This window comes from Callorhinchus milii, unplaced genomic scaffold (genome assembly GCF_018977255.1).
Source record: "Callorhinchus milii isolate IMCB2004 unplaced genomic scaffold, IMCB_Cmil_1.0 Scaffold4, whole genome shotgun sequence".
NCBI lineage: Eukaryota > Metazoa > Chordata > Chondrichthyes > Chimaeriformes > Callorhinchidae > Callorhinchus > Callorhinchus milii.
Genome location: NW_024704745.1, coordinates 58,021,564 through 58,040,329, shown reverse-complemented (window position 1 = coordinate 58,040,329; position 18,766 = coordinate 58,021,564). Strand labels below are relative to the sequence as shown.

Below are 18,766 nucleotides of genomic sequence, written 5' to 3'. Positions count from 1 at the left end.
AGTGGAGGTGAGTTACCAACATTATACTTAGTCCAGTGGTAGCATTAGTTATGACCACCAACACTTACTGGTGGCCCCAGCACAACTTTTCATAATCTGCGTTACTTCCACCTTCTGGAGCCAGCAGGTACATGGGGAAAGACAAAGAGGGAGCAAGAGAACATGTTCATGTCCCAAGGAGCTGTAGTCCGGCTGCCCCATCCGCAGCAGCCAGCCCAATGCGCACTCAATCTACAAAGACCAGCATGTGCTACTCTCCACACACTCCCCCCAGGGCGATGGTAGTGGGGGCTGCTGTAGTCACACAAAATCACTTAAGTGGCCTCATGCTGCCACGGTGGCTGCATTCGAAAAACGCTGGTTTAGATTTTCTGGAAGTGTATCGATTCAGGAGCTTTCTTCACAGATAATGCTCTATTTGTTTGAAAACTGTGAGTTAGTTGCCATTTACTTGTCAGGTGGAGATTGTACCACCCTTCAGAGGAAGATGTCATCACCAACAAAGAAAACACAATAACTCTAACACTGACCTGGGGGTGGTGAGAGCCAGTGGAGTCTTCTAGCAAGAAGGCCTGAGGGATGTTTGTGTGGGCATTTCCATGATATAAAAATGTCACTTTATTATAACCTAGTGGTGCGTCCTCAGACTAAGTCATCTATCCAGCTCATCAGCTACGTCACACAACAAGCTATGGCTATTGAATTTCCAGAAATGTCAAGCGCTACTCCTCCAACTTCATGCTGAGTAGTGAGATAATTTCTCAGTTTCTGGATCACAAGGTTTACTGAGTCACAGATCAACCAATTTGCCACGTAGCAATGTTAGCAATGTGATAAGAAGGCACTGACTCATTGCAATAGCTTTTTGTCATATCTTCCACAAACTTTGAAATAATAGGTGAAAGGGTACAGATCTGTGTTTATAAAAAAGGATATTCTGGAAATGTGGAAATCCCCAGCAGGTCAATCAACTTCAAGCCAAAGCCTCTGTTCTTTATCAAAGCACTGATTGACTGTGGGACATTGCTCTGAGTACTTTGCTGCTGCAATTCGCCCACAGAATACAGGCAATTCACTTTACCATATATTCTGTGAAGCACTTGGAGACATCTCAACGACGTAGTAAAGTGCTATATCAGATGCAAGGAATATTATTACATTGATCTTCTGTGGGCTTCAGCCTTTCTGGTCTATAGTTAGAGATTAGATTTTGATCCCTACTTGTGTATGTACATAACATTTGCTGTTGTCCAATCAAATGAAGACACCAAGGACAGTCAAACAAAAGAGCCAAGACCAACTCATTTCTCAGGTAAGGAATAAGAATACCAGGTATCAAAATATTAGTCACAAATCTATCAAGAACGTTAGGCAGATTCCTGACAGCTATCTAACAACCACTGTTTGGGCACTGGGTGAGGGCCTGATTGGATTCTACTGCAATGCGTCCCGCAGTCTAAAATCTAACACTCATTATCAAGGCTCACATGTGAATTCAGGCAATCTGGGAGACGATAACAGAGGCACCTGGCACCACAGAAGCTCAAAGAAAGAATCAACCACAGTCTGTGTCCACTTCAATAATTAATGAATAAATGAGCAACCGTCAAAATAATTATTTTACCATAGAAAAAGAAACCTTAATTATTGATATGCTTGTTATTTTGGAAAAAAAATCATCTAATTCCACAAAAAAGTCATTCTTCTTGTGTGACTCGCTGTAATGCAAACAGAATTTTACATTATCAACTGGCAGCATACTACAAAATCATCTGCTGTCCTGCCACTATAAAACTCTTTTTTTTCTCCTGTTGTGGTTAACTGCAGTTATTTCACGAGCTAAAACCGCACACCTTGCCATTGCGAGCACCATCCAGCAAGCTTCCCACTATATGTACTGGTAGGACAATCAGGGCTTTGGCTTGCATGACTAACAAAAGCAGAGTGAGAAGAGCCCAATGATCAGTCTGCCCCTTCAGCCCTGCTGACTGGCTGGTCTGTCATCAACATTGTCTTGATGAACCCACCAGGCTCTGGAATCAGATACTAAGATCGATAGAGTTGACTCGATTGGCATTCTGTTGCCAAGCAAGTCAATTGGAACCAGCTCAGCCTTGAGGAAATCCTATTTTCCTGCCTTAACCCCCCCCCCCCACTTCCCTAATCTTCCAGTAATAGCCTGGTCATCCTCATCTTCAACAGTTTTCAAATGTCAACTACGTGAATCCACAATTTTATAGGTGAATCCATGTCAACTACCTGTACCACAGCCACTTTCAATATCTAGCTTCAGGTAAAAAAAAAATTTCTCTCCAACCCACAAAATTTTGTTGGCAATTTTTTTATTTTAATAAGATGAGGGATGTCAGTATGTAAAAACATTATTTCAGGCTTGAAATTTTCTACAATACTCTCTATTCAGATGAGTTTGTTACCAATGTTATTGCAAAGCCTCTGTGACTTAAATTGACATACGATCGTGGGTTTGCATAGTAGACATTGTCTGTTATGAACTCTAAGGTGATAAAAATCCTTAGAATAACAAAAATAAGAATAATGCTTGCATTTGATATAGTGTTTAAGTCACAACGCCTTCCTTCACTGGGGGCTAACTATCCAATCTTTATTAATAACTAATCTATACTAATAAAGACAAAATGTGTGTGTTTGTCTGCCAAGAACGCAATAACCGATTGAAGTAGAGACATGATTTATACCTAATCAGAAATGTCTTGCAAGGGGGGGCGTCATGGGCATATTTTTGGGGGAACTCCCATCGTTAATGAGCTATATTAAAAAAATGCTTTCATTAAGATCCAAAAAGGGTATGCATGGTATTCTGCAACTAAGTAGTGACAGAGGTCACACACCTTTCTAGAGTGATACATCTATACTAATGAAGACGAAATGTCTGACTGTGTATCTGTCTAACCGACATGATTTATACCTCATCAGAAAGATCTTGTAGGGGGGAGTGTCATGGGTATATTTTTTTGGGGGGGATCTCCTATCGTGACCTAAACAAGCTCATCACACATGTATGGACTCCAACCAGGAGTCCTCCCAACCAGGAGTCCTCCCAAAAGCATGTGCGTGCAAATATGTGAACAAGGGATGTTAACGAGTTCAATAGCACGTTTTCTTAATCTTAAGGGATAAAGATGTCTAAGAAGCGCAGAACAAGCCTTTCAAGGACAAATAAAAATGCCAGACAAAGAGAGAAAGCCAATTAAATGAAACTTGTTGCAAGCACAGCTGCAACAGATACAGCTAGTAGTACACAAGCCTTCAATAGCTCAGGCTCTTTTGGTAAGCGACAATCAACGTAGGTGATAATAAAATGGGCTTTGTATTTTGGTTAGATGGGTGAGCAGAAACCCCTCACCATGCTTAAGAGTATCCAAACTCTTATCCCATGCACCCCATGGAAATTCCGAAGATATTTATTGGACATTCTCTCCCTAGAGAAATGATATCCCGCTTACTTAATTCCATAAAGTATTAGGCACAGGTTAGCAAGAACCAAGGCTTGGGCACCCCAGAGTGATCGTTGGGGGTGCTGTTGAAGTCTTACCAGCTAAAGCCCTCATAGCTTGCCATTGAACCCTCATAGCTTGCCAGAGAGCTGGCACTGTCTGGCAAGCTTTCCCACTGTTTGTCCAGCTAGGACCACCCTACCCGTTAGGACTTTGGCTTGCAGGTTGAACAGGAGCTGAGTGGGAAGAGTCCCTGCACCCAATGGCTGGTCCTTCCAAATCCTATTGAAGAATCAGGCTGGTTGGGCTGTCATCAGCAGTGCCCTGGAATATTGCAAACCTGCCTAGCTCAGGAACTAGACCACTGAGACTGCCATAGGTGGATTTCCCTCCCCTCACTCCCTTCACCCTCACCATTCCCCCCCTGCTCGGGTCCTGACCCAACTGTACAGCGCCTTGGGACGTCCTCTTGTTGTTGTTGCTCGCTTGGGAGAAGAAACCCCAGATAACATGAAAATTATATGAAAATAGAGCTCACCCGTAGCTCAGTGGTTAAAGCATTCGTTTCACAAACAAAAAACCTGGGTTTGATTCCCAGCAGGGCGAAATTTTAGACTTTTCTTAATGGAAAACTTTCCCAAAGTAGGCACCTATTTACCTCACAGTAAGTAGAAGCTGGATGTTAGTCGACTAGCAGATTGCTTTTCCAGGGGTAATAATTCCTTCATAAAAAAATAATAAATTGGTCACTTAATCCATGACTGTTTGTGGGACACTACTGTGCACAATTTGCTACTGCGTTTCACCCACAAAATATAGTGAATTCACTTTGCAGTATTTTCTGTGAAGATGTCTCAAAGATGTGATAAGGCGTTAAATCAAATGCAAGGATTATTATTGTTCTCCATGACCAATAGACTTTAGCTCCATTATCAGATCAAAATTATTGCAGACTTATGACATTTCCACATCGGCTATGCTTCTGACCTAACTAATTGAGCGTGTAATTACAGATTTATTCTAATTTTGAATTTGCTCTATTCCCCTGAAGATATTTGTCTCCTATTTCCACAAAAGATTTAATTCTACTGTATTCTAGTACTTAAGTGGTTACAGTTAATATGTGAGCTTTAATAGCGAGTGTCAGCAAGATATTTGACATGGGATAATCGTGGGATAACCCGTTCTTGTCCTCACTGGTACCCACATGATGCAAAGTGTTCTCTCACTTGGGGCTAATTGGTAGTCTGTATCTGTTTTGGTTGTCCAGTTCCCAAGCTCAGCAGGTCCACAGTACTCTTGGGCACCGCTGATGGCAGCTTAGCCATCATGGCTCATCGGGAGGACTTGGAAGAGCATCCAATCACTGAGGGCAGGGAGGTCCCACTCATCTCATGTTAACTCTACAAGCCAAAACCTTGACAGGTAGGGTGATATAAGCTGGACAAGCAGCAGGAAAGCTTGCCAGGAAGTGCTTTCAATGGCATTAGATAAGCAGGATGCATCCCTCTAGGAAGAGAATGCACACTGCATTCCAACAACAACCTGCATTTATAGAGCGCCCCTCACGCAGGATAGTATCCCAAAGCCCTTGACAGTGGAAGAGCATGACATCGAACCAGAAGAGGTGACTGTTGTCACGGTTGAACAGGAAGGTCTTCAGGCACAACCTGAAAATGGGGAAGGAAGGGGCAAGGTGGAGGGATAGAGGTATTCCAGAGTTTGGGGGCGCAGCCACCAATGGTAGAATGGAGGGCACTTTCCTCGCAGCCTTCCCTGCTACTTGTCCGCCTAGTGCCACCCCACCTGTCAGGGCTCTGGTTTGCAGAGTTAAAATTCCAATAAACATCTCAGGGAATTTCCACATTCCGGTGGGATGCATGGAACTGTTTGTTTTGGATACTCTTAAACACGGTGATGGGTTTCCGCAGAAGTCAGGCACCCAACAGACCCCAAAAAAGCCATTTTGAACAAGACTAGTACCTCTTTTGCTGAGATCATTTATATCAGCACAAAGAGGTGGATGCTGACCAAGGAGCGACTCTGGCACCAAACTAGTCTGTATGGTTCAACTGAATAAAATTACTGAGCAAGGTTTTTTTAAATCTCAAAGCTAACATACATGTCCAACTGGGTTATGACTGCCTGTTCAAATTGTTTTATTGAGGTCAATGGTCAGAGATGAAACTTAAATGCTATTTATATTATTATATTATTATCAATGGATCAGTGTTAATCAATAGGTGGCACTCTCTCGCTTGGGTCAAACCCCACATCAGGCCTTAAGGTCATCATCTACACGGATTCTCTGGTGCAGTACTGGAGGAGTGCTTTCAGATGAGAGTTTAAACCAAGATCATGTGCCTGTTTTCAGATAGACATTAAAAAAATCTCATGACAGTGGCTAAAAAATTTTTTATTATTATTTCTTCTTAACAACAACAACAAGATTCCATTTATAAAGCGCCTTTCACGTCAGGAGGACGTCCCAAGGCGCTGGGACGTCTTAAGTTCTGGCCAGAATAATTGATCATTCAAATCATGGATGTTTGTGGAATTTTGTGTGCAAATAGCTGTCATCTTGCCTATTCTTTATAGTAAATTATTTGTGAAACACTTTGAAACATCTCAACATCAAACCACAATTTGTTCTTTATCAGCCTTGGCAGAATGAATTGCAGTCCTTGACCTAAAAGATCAAAGGACAGCACTTCTACTCATTGCATCACAGAACCCTTTTTAAATTGATTTTATTAAAACATGAAGTTCAGTTCTGTTATGAAACAAACAACAACATTCCAGCTAACCTTAAACACAGTGAAAGGGGCTAAGATGGTTCATTCTTGGAGGCCAATTAGTTATGCACAAAACTTAAATGAGTTTAGCATGAAAACCCATGATCCACCCCCTTATGTCCTGACTTTGAGCTGCATTACTACAGAGCAACCACTCAGCTTTTGTACTGAACAAAAAGTTATCCAACTACAGACATGCAATAGAATCGCATCATCCGATAGGTTCTGAATACAATGCAAACACAGCAGAGCATATGTTTGTGCCAACTGCAAACAAGTAAGGCTTCAGACGCAACCTTTGCCCAGTGAAGAAATACTGCTCTAGATAATGTACAAAAGATAGATGAGTGATTTTTCAGTATAATAAAGATCTCCCAGACAGTTTGCTGGGCTAAAAGTTCATGTATTAGCATTGTGGATTTAAATTTTAAATTGACCATTGCAGACAGCTTCATGTAAAGTACACAATTTTTATTGACAGCAACCCAATGCTCTTTATATTGCTGAAACTAGTTCACTGCGGATTTATTAGCAGTGAATTTTGAAATAAATTCCTGATTCAATCTGGGTAAGATCCAACTCCATAGTTTACAAATATATGATTACAAACCCTACAGTGCCCTTGTACCTCCCTACCTCTCTGACCTGCTTACTCCCCAACCCAGTACCCACTGTCTCCACTTGACTGGCTTCGACTTCCTGTATGTCCCTCGTGCCCTCCGTTCCACCATCGGTTTCTGCGCTTTCAGCCACTATGCCGGGAACTCCAGAACCACTCTTTCCTTGCACCTTGCCCCTCTTCAGATCGCACCTAAAGATTAATCTCTCCAACCGAGCCTACGCTCATCTCCCCACTCGGTGTCAATTTCCGCCATTGTCAAGCACTCTGGGATGCTACCCTGCACGAGGGGCGCTACATAAATGCAAGTTGTTGTCGTTGTTACAGTAAAAGCAACAAAATGTGCCTTACCTATTAAAATGTGCTGGCTATGAAGCATGGGAATAATGGTTTCTGAAATGGGGAGATTTTATACCAAAGGAATAAATGCTAATAAAAATAAATGATAATAATCCTTACATTTGGTATAACATCTTTCACATTAGAAGGACATCCCAAAGCGCTTCATAGGATACACTTTAAAGTGTAGAGACTTTGTTGTTTGTGAGCAAACTGTTAACTTTGATACCAACAACTTCCATTTATATAGCTCTTCACACATAGAGTAACGTCACAGTGGGTTCGCTTTATATAGTACACGGATAATACAGTATACCATATGTTACTTGTTAGCTTAAATCGATGCACTTTGTGAGATACTCTGGATTTATCATCCCCAAAAAGAACCATTTATTTTTAGTTCGTATTCCTCTAAGTTCTTCCAGAATCAAAAAAAAAACTATTTCTACTCAAGGGCGTTTTTTCACATTTCAAATTGACACACTACCAAGATTTCACACGCAAATCTTTACGGTTTCATTAAAACCGCAGCAACAAAATAAGCTGCAACATTTTTATACAGTCGACCAGATACCCAAACCATCATCCTACGGATTACATTGAATCTGTAAATCCATCGAACCAATTATTTATGATCTTGCACCAAAACTTTTACCAGGTTTGTACACGGTGCAACTAAAGGGGGAGAACCAGACCGGGTGAATCCAAGAACCAACAGACAAACAAAAAACATAGAACTTTATGAGCGTCTTCGGCTCTGGTCACCTTAACAACGTCTCAAGCGCGTTTTCCACACAATTTTTGCGCTCCTGTTTTGCTGTGACGATGACGCTGCTGTGCCGCGTTACGGGAAGACATGAAAAGTAACTGACCCACGTTTTAAGTATACTTATAAGTCCTTCACTTAGCGCACGGCTGAGATGAATCGAACCCAACCACACGACCCCTGCACCGCTCATCTCTCCGGGTGCAATATTGAAATATTTGCGTTTTGCCCGGAAAAAAGTTGCAATCGTTATCTTTTTTTTTGCAAAAAAAAATAAAAAAATCCCGACTGGTGGTTGCGGTATTCCCGGGAGGGGGTGAGGGGGGGGGAGGGGAGGGAGGGGAGGGAGGGGGGGGGGGGGGGGAGGGGGGGGGGGGGGGGGGGGGGTCGGGGGGGGGGGAGGGGGGGGTCGGATCCGGATGGCAACAAACCGCAACTTCGCTGAAATCCCAAAGCGACATGAAAACGTTGCAAAAAAGGCACCGCTTTCGTAACACGGGACACACTGAGCAAACACCACACGCTCCTCACTTTCGGGAAACTTACCAGCGCAGGACTTGGGAGGGAGACGGACGGACGGACAGACAGACAGAGACAGACGGACCGACGGACCGACAGACGGCGGTGCAGCAAAATGACCTGAAAAAAAAACCTGTCACCCATTCGGGACCGGCGCCACCGCAATGGGTATTTTCGCGCGTAGTGAAAACCAATAACGCCCACGAACGGCGCAAAACACCACGAACTGTCACTCCGGAAACCGGGAGCCACGTCGGGGCTCTTGACTTCCATGAATTGTACTGGAAGTGGGAGAGAGAGAGAGAGAGAGACACACACACACACACACACGAGAGCAGTGACCAAGGCACGGACCGGGCAGTCGGCGAGTCTCGCAGTGCAGTGCAGGGCAGTGCAGGGCAGTGCAGGTCGGGGGTCGGCGCGAAACCACCGTATATTTTAAAGGGAGCAGTAGTTTTTTTTTAAAAAAAAACCCAACACAAACGCGCAACACCTGGAGGCGGTGCACATGGAGCGATCAGTCAGAGAGACGAACTTACTGGTCTCGGGGTTGCTCTTCCCTCGCTGTGTGCTGTGCTGCTCTGTGCTGTGAGGGGGAGGAGGGAGGGAGAGAGGGAGGGAGGGGGCAGCAGACATGCCCCCCGGCTCTGGCCCCGGCTCTGGTCTTGGCTCCGGCTCCGGATGGTCTGTGTGAGCGCAGCTCCGCTACATTGCACAATGCACCCACTTTCTCACGGCGCTGACCATCACGTCATCGTTTTCCCGAGCGGAAGCGGAAATCCCGGTCCGCGCGGGGCTCGCCGGGACTTGCAGTTTCTTACGGGGGGGTTGTTTTTTTTAAAGAAATCTCCGCCCGGCGCAGGCGCGCCTGCGCTCTCAGTTGCTGGATTGCCCGGTACAGAGCTGTACCCACTGCAGCTGCACTTGCAACCAAAGGATCCAATATGCAATGTAGATTTCAGTGATACCACTCACAAACCATTTAACATGCCATAAACACTCTGAAGCAAAACTGCCATACGTGTGTGATGATCTTGTTCAGGTCATAGTTCATCAACGATAGGAGACCGCCCCAAAAATATGCCCGTGACACTCCCCAGCCCCCACCACCGCACCGCAAGACCTTTCCGATGAGGTATAAATCATGACTCTACGTCAATCAGTTACTGCGTTATTGGCGGACAGAAAGACATACAGACATTTTATCTTTATTAATTTATTAATATAAATTACCATGGTAACAGCTGCTCCCTAATGGTTTAGTTCGTATGTTTACTAACCAAGTGTTACTTCAGTCCCTAGTTAGATTGTTTATTGCCTTGGGATGTCCTCCTGACGTAGAACGGGCTATACAAACGTAATTTTGTTGTTGTTGTACTCAAAAGTACTGAAATTCAATCTTACTGAGTCCCAAATGACTTTTGTTTAAAGTAATAATATAATAATCTTTGCATTTGATATAGCACCTTATCACGTCTTCAGGATATCGCAAAGCGCTTCACAGAATATACTGTAAAATTGAATTGACTATATTTTGTGAGCGAAACGCGGCAGCCAATTGCACACAGCCGTGTCCCACAAACAGTCGTGGATTGAGTGTCCAATTGTTTTTTACAATCTACCGTGTTCCCTTTTCTCCCACTATCTTTAATGTTTTAAAGAGAAGTATTGTATCATTGTACTTACCAGGGTGTCTCAGCTACTTTACTTGCTCTGTTTTGTCCTACAGGACCTCCGGTGAAATCCGTCTGATCAAAACCGCCAGTTCAGCGGAAGCATTTTGTGTAGAACTTCTCTTCACGTGACATCACAAGCACTGATTCATGGAAACACAGGAGGAGAACCTTCTGATATCACGTAAGATAAGTTCAGTTTGTTTCCTCTCACGAGCAGGTCAAAAGCAAGACAACAGTTGGGGAGGGGAACTGAGAAACACGGATAACGTACCGGTCACACATACCCACCTGAGCAAGCATGTTTTTAACATTTATGATATAACAATTCTCATATGTCTTCTCTCAACCCCTTTACATTGATATTTTATGCTTCTACTCCTTACTTCTAATTGTAACACCAGTTGCAACCTCTGGAGTAGCTACATGAAATTTCAAAATTCAAGCAGAGCACTCAAGGAAGAGAAATTGCTTTCAGGGAACAGAATGTTTACAAGATATAGTCAAAGAGATTAGTATTTCTGAAAACAAATATAACCTTAGACAATACATTATATTATACTATACTCAATTCCTATGGTACAGTTTTCTATAAAAAATATTTAGTGTGACAATAAAGCAGTGTGAAGTGTTCTCCAATATTGCTGTTGTAGCAGGTTGGGTGCAATGGTCTAAAAAGCAATATTTTCAAGATGGATTAGTTGCATTAATTGCAGTTTGCAAATATCAGATTAAAAGATTCACAAATGGTTAATTACAAATCTCAAGACATTGATCTATACAAACGTAATTTTGTTGTTGTTGTTTAAGGATATGCTATGAAACATTTCAAGCCTCATATTACTAAATTGTTTTATTTTGCTGTATCATTATTTTGTAAACCAAATGATAATGCATTTATTTCACATCTGTTACTATGTTATATAAACAATGTGTACTTTTCTGTCTCTTCTGAAATAGCTAAAGTCGGTTATAATTCTGTAGTGGATTGTACACTAACTGGGTAAAGTCTGGGAGGTGGTTGGTTTAACCTCGGATTTAGAAGATAATAATGAAGGAATGTTACACTTCAGGGATTGTGTCCCACAAACAGTCGTGGATTGAAGTGACCAATTTGTTATTATTTTTGGGGGAAGGAATTATTATTACTATTAATTATTGTCTACAGTCATAGATGACGGTGAAAGAAATTATATCTAGCAATACACCGTATGATGTAGTGCATCAGAACCCATGCAAACAGCAAGGATAAACATGCCATGCTTCAGGCCTAATACTGAGCTACATGCACTGATAAATGAAGGTGAGTCATCACCACATGAGCATTCGTTTAGAATAAAAGGCATTGTGGATTAGTTGAAGATCAACTGAACAGGTTAATGCAAGACTGAAGGCATTATGGAATTGTGTCACAAACAGAGAAGAAGTATATACAGAGGTCAGGTCAAAAAAGTCAGAATATCAGAGAAACAGTAAGACACCTATAGTGGTGTTGGTCAGCTGTACAATATGATAGACCAAGGATGAAGTCTTCATCTATGCTATATTTTTCTCTCTTTATTGGATAAATACAGTTCTGGATGAATGAATGAATGAATGAATGAATGAATGAATGAATGAATGAATGAATGAATGAATGAATGAATGACTACATCACAGTGTACCATGAAGGAAGTGATATCCAAATTTATACCCGATATACCTTGTAGAATCTTAAGAAGCTCTGGGATTTAGAAACCAAGTCTTCCTGCATGGAATAAAATATTAAAAGATATGGTAAGAAGGTGGGATTTGGGGAGAGCTTTATTATGTAGGCCATTGAATAGTCTTTGACAGAGTAAATTCAATGGGCCAAATTACCTTCTGCTATTCCTAATTTTGTATCTTCGGACGATGTCTGGCAGTGGATCTCTTTAAACAGCTCTGCATTTGAGGCAGGCAAATTATTATTATCTTGGAGAAAAACTGCCCTGTGATGAGAAAAAGGTTACCAGGATGCATAAACAAACCATTATTCTCACCTCAGCAATAGTAATATCTGCCATGAGAAAAATACACAACAAATAACAGATGTCAGAGCTAGACAACTGCCTGACGTTGGTTAACAAAGATGTAAAATAATAATAATCCTTGCATTTGATATAGCGCCCTATCATATCTTCGCAATGTCTCAAAGCGCTTCACAGAATATACTGTAAAGTGAATTGATTGTATATTTTGTGAGTGAAACCCGGCAGCCAATTGCGCACAGCAGTGTCTGATTGTCTGGACTGAAGTGACCAATTTTTTTTTGAAGGGAATAATCAGAAGAGAGGTGCTCTGCACAATAACACTTAAGGAATTATTATCCCCGGAAAAGCGATCCACCAATCGACTAACAGCCAGGTTTCGATCATTCACACAAAAAACAGAACTTCTCAATTGGATATGTAGGTTTTCATCAGTGGTATTAGAGCCACATCCAGATCCTCGGAAGATATACATAGGCATGGATGAGACATATAGATTTCTCATGAATAAAAAAATATACATAATGGGCATATATTTGCATTGACAATATTTGAAAATATATTATTCTGGATAACTAAATATGCAGCTGCCCCATTTTCATGATGTCATCTTTAGAGTGCTCAGCTTGAATGTTCTTGGTTGTGGGCAAGATTCAAATCCACAGATGACTTTTTAATCACGTAGAAAAAGACTATGTATATCACTAAATGAAAATGAATAACAGGGAAAATACACAGTACATAGATTTGTATTGATAGTGTTGTGTGACTGTGCTTAGCTAGGAAAATTACTTTTGAAGTAAAAGTTTCACAGCTAAGTTTAACTTGGACAAAACAGCATACCGTAAACTCTACACCCTGCTACACTTATTCAAAAGATTTCATTACTAACTACACACAGTACAGTTGTTATCAGTTTGCACCCAGTGATGATTCATTCACCTCTGTGCATCTGATTAAAGTACACATTAAATTCTAAAGTCAACTGTTTTGCAAATGTGGCAGATTTCAGATAATCAGTGTCTTGCAGCCAGCGTTGCTCTGGATATCATTGTAAACTGGTTACAAATGTGTTGATAGTCTACACTTTAACTAATACCTAAGTAACAATCTTAACATAATTGTATTATTCTCTCATCCTGATAAATCCAATCAGCCTGTTTCTGTGTTACAATCCCTGAAGAGTAACATTCCTTCATTATTATCTTCTAAATCTGAGGATAAACCAACTAACTCCCAGACTTTACCCAGTCAGTGTACAATCCACTCACAGAATTATAACCAACTTTAGCTATTTCAGAAGGGACAGAAATGTACACATTGTTTATGTAACATTGTGACAGATGTGAAATAAATGCACTATCATTTGGTTTACAAAATAATTATTGATTCAGCAAAATAAAACAATTTAGTAATGCAAGGCTTGAAATGTTTCACAGCATAGCCTTAAACAACAACAACAAAATCACATGTGTACGATCAATGTCTTAAAATGTATGTTTGGGTTCAATTTTGGATAATTCTTAAATTGAGCCATAATTTGGAAGCCATGTTAAAACTGCCTTCTAAATTAAGACTCAGCTGTTATGGAATTCTATTGGAAACTCACAAAGTAAATTTAGCCATCAGTTTGGTCCCTTCCACAGATCATGCCATATCCAAGCTCCTGAGAAGATATTCTTTCTGCTTTAAAAGGCAATCAAGCAAAAATTCAATATATTTTATAGCTTCCATTGTTAAATCATTTTTTTAAGCTAGAAATGTTCTATTTGAATAAAATATTATTTTCAAGCTATAACAGTTCTATTCAAATACTGTTCTGTTTGAACTGGCTCCCATCCCCCAGTGGATTGAGTTCAAGATCCTTGGAATCCCTCCACCGTATCCACTCACCTTCTCAAACCTTACAAACTTAACCACTCCCACTGCTCAGCAGGCACTGCCCTACCCATTCCACCAACCGTCAGGCTTTCAGCCTACCTGTCCCGACTCTCTAAACCTCCATTTCAGAGTCCTTCGAACTCCCACCTTCCCTTGCCTCCTTCAAGGTCCACCTCAAGATCTTCCTCTTTGACCGTGCCTTGAGAACTGGTCATCGGTCCCCCCGTGCCCCTCAGCGCCCACCCCAACTCGGGTGTAGACTTTACATTTTGGGATGTTCTCCCGACATAAAAGGCACTATATAATTTGTATTGTTGTTGTATTTCACATTGCAAACAACCATCTCTATCTAGGCATGTCTTGTCGCCTCTAAATCCAAAACAAAATTGGTCATTCACTTCAAGTCTGTTTATGGAATATTGCTGTGTACAAACTGACTGCCACGTTCGCCTACAAAAATACAGTCACCACTCTTTAGCGTATATCCTGTGAAGCGCTTTGACACTGGAAGTGCAAAACCTTCCAAATCCTAACTAACAGCAATATGCTGCTGACTTTTTCAGAAGTGCAACAGGTAGAAAGCTTCATTGTAGGCACTCGTTTACCAGATACAGTCACTACGCTTTACAATATATTCTGTGGTGTCTCATTTGAGACCTCCCAGCATGAAAGGCGCTATATCAAATACAAGACCAAGGCCTTCCTGATTGTCTCCCGTCAGCGCCTCTACACCTCAGGACCTGACAGCATCAGCATCCAAGGATGCACGCTCCACCTCACTGAGCCAGTCCAGAACCGTGGGGTCTTGTTTGACCCTAAACTATCCTTTCTACCCCACATCCATGGCATGACCTGCTCTGCCTTCCCCCACCTCTGCAACATCGCCCGGCTCTGCCACTGCCTCACCCCTCAGGCCGCCGAAACCCTCATCCACAATTCATCACGTCTAGGCTCAACTACGCCAACTCCCTACTTGTCGGCCTTTCCAACTCTTCCCTCTACAAGCTGCAAAACTCTGCAACTCGTGTTCGTTCCCACACCAGGCTCCGTGACCCCATCACCCCCACCTTTGCCCGGCTCCACTGGCTCCTCATCCCCCAGAGGATAGAGTTCAAAATCCTCATCCTCACCTTCAAGGCTCTCCACGGCCTTGCCCTTCCCTACTTCTGCGACCTGCTGACCCCATATCAACCTATCTTCTCCCTCCACTCAGCAGGCTCTGGCCTGCTCCATGTCCTCCACCAGGCCCGCCCCACCATCAGCAGCCGGGCCTTCAGCTTTTCTGCCCCTCCCTATTCCATCCCACGTTCCCTTCACCTTGCTCCTTCCCTTGCCTCCTTCAAGGAGCATCTCAAAACCCTCCTCTTTGACCGAGAACTTCGGCCACCCTCCCTGCCCTCCACCTTCCCGAGGGTCCAAATCCCAGACTGTCCAGCATCTTGGGACATTCTCCCGACGTGAAGGGGCTACACAAATGTAATTTTAATTGTATTGTTATTATCATCACCTTTTCTTTGTGCTTATAATGAAAACAATGGACTATTGCATTTGTTGAATAAATAAATGATGTAAATTAAAGAACCTGGAAGAGAAACTGTAACTAATAGCGAAACAAATCCACCAAACCCATGGAGGAGCAATTCACCAAGAATATGGGGAACTTGTGTCATATTGAAAAATACCATCACTTTTACATAGAATTACATAGAATATACAGGCCATTCGGCCCAACTGGTCTATGCCATCGTTTATGTTCCACATGAGCCTCCTTCTGCTCTTCCTCAACTAAGCCTATCAACATAACCTTCTATTCCTGTAACTCAGTGGTTAGAGCACTTGCCTTGCAAGCGAGAGATCTGCGTTCAATTCCAGGCAGGGCAAAACCTTGGGCAAGTTTCCTTACTCCACACGCCTGATAAGAAGTAATAAAATAATAAAATTGGTCACTTGAATGCACAACTGTTTGTGGAACATGGCTGTGTGCAATTGGCTGCCACGTATCACCCACAGATATAGTCAATTCACTTTCCAGTGTATTCTGTGAAGCGCTTTGAGATGTCTAGAACAACAACAAGATTACATTTGTATAGCGCCTTTCATGTCGGGAGGACGTCCCAAGGCACAGGACAGTGTACAGCATTTCAGACCCAAGCTGGGGTTAGGGGGGGAGAAGGGAGGGATGGGAAAAGGGGGGTGACCGATGGCATGGTCGAAGAGGAGGGTTCTGAGGCGAGACGTGAAGGAGGCTAAGGAGGGACGAGGCAGAGTGATTGCGAGATGGAATTCCAGAGGATGGGTCCAGAGTGGCTGAAAGCTAATGGTGGGGTGGGTGGGTCAGGGGACGTGGAGGGGGTCGGAGCTGGCTGAGCGGAGGAAGCGGGCGGGTTGGTAGGGGGTTAGGAGGTTGCAGAGGTAGGGTGCGGCGAGGCCATGGAGGGCTTTGTAGGTGAGGACCAGGATCTTGATCTGGATCCTCTGAAGGATAGGGAGCCAATGGAGTCGGGCGGGAATGGGGGAGATGGGGTCACAGGTTTGGTGCAGGAAAGGATACGGGCTGCAGAGTTCTGGATTCTCTGCAGCTTGTGGAGGGAGGAGATGGGAAGGCCGACAAGCAGGGCGTTTGCATAGTCGAGCCTGGAGGTGATGAAGGCATGAATAAGAGTTTCAGTGGCCTGAGGGGTGAGGTAGTGACGGAGTCGGACAATGTTACAGAGGTGAGGGAAAGCAGAGAGGGTCATGGCTTGGATGTGGGGAAGAACAGACAGTTGAGGGTCGAACAAGACACCTAGGTTCCTGACTGGCTTGGTGAGTTGAAGTGTGCAACCATGGAGGTTGATGTGTTAGAGCCTGAGGTGAAGAGGCGCTGGCGTGAGCCAATCAGGAGCGCCTCAGTCTTGTTTGCATTCAACTGTAGAAAATTTGCCCTCATCCAGGACTTGATGTCCGACAGGCAGTCTGTCAGCACAGCAGTGGTCCTGGAGTTGAGGGTGGAGGCAGAAAGATAGTTGGGTGTCATCCGCATACATATGGAAGTTGACCCCAAGTAAAAGCACTTTGAGATGTATTGATGACATGATAAGGCTCTATTCCAAAGGCAAAGATATTATTACTGTATTATAATGCAGATATGTACACCCATTCTAATTAATCACCATGTTAATAATCTACTAGCCACATTTTTGCATATGTACTCAGTACTTTTAAATGTTTAACTTCATTTGCATTCTTGTTCTGCTCCTTCTTGGCCTCCTTAATCCAAGGTAAGGGGTGAAATGAAAACAACTGTTTTAGAATTAAGAAATGTCATACCCAAACCATTAATAATTATTTCATTTGATATAGCACCTTATCAGGTCATTGAGTCATTTTGAAACCAAAAACAAATTGCACTTGTATAGTGCTTTTCAGGTCCGAGTCAAGGAATTTGGACAGGATATACTGTAAAGTGAATTGACTGTGTATTGTGAGTGAAACGCAGCAGACATTAATTGATCATTCCTTTTCCAATGCTGATCTGCTCGCTTGCATTTTCTACCCTGGTGTTTATACTTCTCAGAAGTCTGTGCGTGAAGATGACATGTGGATTGTCAGCATGTGGAAAAGTGGGGATCCACTCTCATTTCCTTTGGGGTGGAATGTGGAGGAGGAAGAAATCTCGTCAATCACATTGGGAAAACTCAAATTTTTCTTCAACAGTGATCTATAACATCCACCTGAATCATCAGAAAAAGCAGACTGGATGTCTATTTATCACCTTATCGAAAAGGATGCTCCCTACAATAATCCTTCAGTATTACTGCATAGGCTTTTATTCCAAGATTGAACCCATATATATCCTGTATATTTGTATATTGAACCGATATATATCCTGTGTATATATATATATCACAGTATATTCTGTGAAACGCTTTGGGACGTCTAGAAGACGTGAAAAGCGCTATATCAAATGCAAGGATCATTATTATTATTATTATCCTTCTGAACACCAGGAAAGAAAGCTGCTGGAGGTGAAGTAACCATAAAATAAAAAATAAATCCGAACTGCCACACAAAAAAAAACCCACACCAAAACCGTGAACAATGACTAAACGGGAACAGAAGCTGTTCGCCAACTTTTTCCGGGCACACTTTCCCCTCTGAAAAAAATACGTGAGGGTAAGTTTCGTGACAAGTCGAAACTTTTTAAAAAAAAATTCCTAAAAACTTGTTAATAATAATAATAATAATAAATAAAAAGGTAAAACCGTGCGAGTCAGTGGAACCCTCCCCCCCCCCACCCCATAACATCACGACCCAGAACAACATTAAAGTGACATCAACGAAGATACTCTGCGGGTCTTCCTGACAAAACGCATGACTTCCCACTGGGGAACGTGGTCACGGGAAAAGAATTGGGAAGGAGGGAGGGAAGTGGAGATGGGAGACAGGGGGAGGGGAGGGGGGGAGATCGCCTTTGTCAGCCACTCACAGCCCCGGAGGCGGGAGATCCCAAAAGAAACCCATTTCAAAAAATAACGGCCAATAGGGAGCGCAGGCGGCGCGCGGCCAATGGAGTGTCGTATAGTCTCACACGCGTCACAAAGGAGCCGGGCGGCGGCGCCCAATGAGAGGCCGCGGGGTGATGTGACGCCGGGAGCTGCGGCCAATGGGAGGCCTCCCCCTTGACGTCGCGGCTATCTGTGACGTCTA

At 42.9% G+C, this 18,766-nt stretch overlaps 1 protein-coding gene across 1 annotated transcript in view; it reads right to left on the bottom strand.

The window, feature by feature from the left end:
• rab30 (RAB30, member RAS oncogene family) overlaps positions 1-9,284 on the bottom strand; it is a 42,869-nt gene extending 33,585 nt beyond the window's left edge. Inside the window, exon 1 of the mRNA XM_007902721.2 lies at positions 9,054-9,284. The gene's annotated coding sequence lies outside the window, so the exon portion shown is untranslated. The remainder of the gene's footprint in view (positions 1-9,053) is intronic.
• Positions 9,285-18,766: the final 9,482 nt, after the last annotated feature.